The following is a 2,693-nucleotide window of genomic DNA, read 5'->3' as shown; positions in this document are numbered from 1 at the left end:
AAAATATATATATGGTGTTTGGGGAATCATTTATGTAAAGTACTTGGACAACTTGCAGTAAGTCAGTTAAAAGAAGCTAAGAACCATATGATTTCACTCATTTGTGGGATATAAAACTGAAACTTGTGGAAACAAACATCAATGTGGTGGTTGCCAGAGGGAAGGGGGTGTAGGGTATGGGAATGGTGGGGGCCTAATATATGTAATGGTAGAAGATTTGACTTTGGTGGGCACACAATGCAATATACAGATCTTGTGTCACGGAGGTCTACACCCGAAACCTATGTGATCCTGTTGACCAATGTCACTCCAATAAATTTAATTTAAAAATAAATGGAAAAAAGAACACATTTAGAATAATGTGTTTAGTTTAAATTATTACACTTTATGAAAACTGACAAAACTAGAGTGCATCAAAGAAATATACTATGAGGATTATAAAAATAAGCTGGCATATTTAACTTCAAAAGAAAAAAACAAAAACACTTGGGAGACTATCACAGGAGTCTTAATTTATTTGAAAAGCTAATTTGTGGAACAGAGTATAGATATATTCTGAGTAGTTCCACAGGCTAGAAATAGGACAAATGGCTGAAATTACAGGGATACTTTCCAAGTTCTTTCCAATCTATGAGAAACCCAACATCATAACCAATAATTTCTTGAATGCCTATAAAATATCCAGATAAGTTAAAAATTGGGATAGTACCTATGGCAGAGTCCTTGAGAATACATAGAAGGCACCTGTGTTGAGCAAATAAGACCTGAGAGGAGAAGGGGTAGAAATTGAGAGACAGGAAGTGAAAAGCAGATGTAGTGGGAGGCAGAAAAAATTTAATGAATAATTTTTAGAATTATCTAACTTAGAGAAAAAGAGAAGGATCAAAAACAAAGAGAGAAGGCCCTACCTGTTTTTGCTCAGGGGTTAGAGCCTCTACCATAGGACTGAAGGGTCTCCAGTTTGATTCAGGCCAAGGGCATGTACCTGGGTTGCAGGCTTGATCTCCTGCCCAGGTCGGAAATGTTCAGGAGGCAACCAATCAATGTGTCTCTTTCACATTGATGTTTCTCTCTCTTCCCCCCTCTTCCTTCCCTTCCACTCTTTCTGAAAGTCAGTGGAAAAAATATCCTCTGCTGAGGATTAAAAAATAATAATAAAAAAGAGAGTGGAGGCTAATGTGGCAAAAATAAGAACCCTCAGGATACTTGATGTCTTGACCATAATAAGTACCCAACAAATATTTACATAAGAACCGGCTTGTTTACTGTGATTTCTTCTCAGTAGAGGGCCAGGAAAGGTCTCTCCTTCAGAAAGACATCAGCACAGCTGTAGCTGACACTCTGAGGCTTAACTGGAAGCCACAGGGCCTGACCCAGCTTACAAGCTGCCAAATCGCTTCCTGGAGACTGACATCTTTAATCCACAAACTGTGGGCATGGGGCCCGCACTTCACCACCTGTGAGGTTCACATACAGACAAACCTACCTACCTTCGAGCTGAAAGAGGCCTGTGTACAGCAGTGCCACAGTGACTGAGTGGCTAAAAAATGAGCTGCAGTGAGATAGTAAGATTATAGTACCACCATTGCCTGAGAAAGCCTTGAAGCAGGCAGCTCCCTTTTGGAGGAGCCAAGGGATCTTTGAGGAGTCCTTCATTGAAGAAAGTAGGAAGGGCCTCTAACAGTTTATTCACAAAATTGCGGGGAACCCACTGGCTCACAACAAATGCTGCTTTAACATATATTCCTCCAGAAGGGAGCAATTGACAGGAACTACATCCACTGGGAAGGTGTACCAGTTAGGAGTCCCTCTCACCACTTGCCCTCTATTTTCCTGCTGAAGTGACAATGGTTTTTAAACACACACACACACACACACACACGCACACGAAAGAGGCTAAAGATACTTAACACGTATTAAGCATGATTAAGGTCTAATTAAAATTTTACATTTTTTGGAATTTCATTCCATATTATAAAATTTTAATAACTGTACTAATTCTAAGGAATCTACCAAGTCTTCAGAAAGCAACCCATTTTAGAATGTAAAAAAATGTTTTAAACAGTTCTTTCATTCACTATATAAAAGGCTTGGGGCTTGTAACTGAAGAAAAAAATAGAACTAATAGATCTAGCAATTTTGCTTCTGGGTATAAATATCTGTAGGAAATCATTATCTTGAAGGGATGTCTGCACTCCCATGTTCACTGCAGCATTATTTACAGTAGGCAAGAGATGGAAACAGCCTGTGTCCATCAAAGGATGAATGGAAAGAGAAAATGTGGGAGGGGGGTGTGTATGAATGGCAAAATAATATTCCATTGTATATATATTCAAAAAAAGAAAATCCTGTCATTTGTATGACATGGATAAATCCTGAGGTTATTATACTAAGTGAAATAAGTCAGGCATAGAAAGACAAATACTGTATGCTCTCACATATGTGGAATCAAATAAAAAATGTGAACTCATAGAAAAAGAAGGCAGACTGGGGGTGCCAAGGGCAGGGGTGGGGCTGTGGAAAAGAGGAGTGGAAATGTGTAAAGGTAGACAAAAGGTATAAACTTCCTTATAAGGTGAATAAATCTTGGGAATGTAATGTACAACATGGTGACCATGGTTAACAATATTGTATATTTAACAATATTAACTGTATATTGTATAACAATATACAATTGTATAACAATACTGTAT

The 2,693-nt window shown here is 38.3% G+C and overlaps 1 pseudogene; it reads left to right on the top strand.

Annotated features, from left to right (window-relative positions):
- Positions 1-711: 711 nt before the first annotated feature.
- On the top strand, positions 712-1,845 carry LOC107532775 (sorting nexin-12 pseudogene; annotated as a pseudogene).
- Positions 1,846-2,693: the final 848 nt, after the last annotated feature.

The sequence above is a fragment of the Miniopterus natalensis genome, chromosome 10, assembly GCF_054644295.1.
Source record: "Miniopterus natalensis isolate mMinNat1 chromosome 10, mMinNat1.hap1, whole genome shotgun sequence".
NCBI classification, from domain to species: domain Eukaryota; kingdom Metazoa; phylum Chordata; class Mammalia; order Chiroptera; family Miniopteridae; genus Miniopterus; species Miniopterus natalensis.
The sequence above is the reverse complement of the archived record's forward strand: the minus strand, read 5'-3'. Positions and strand labels throughout refer to the sequence as shown.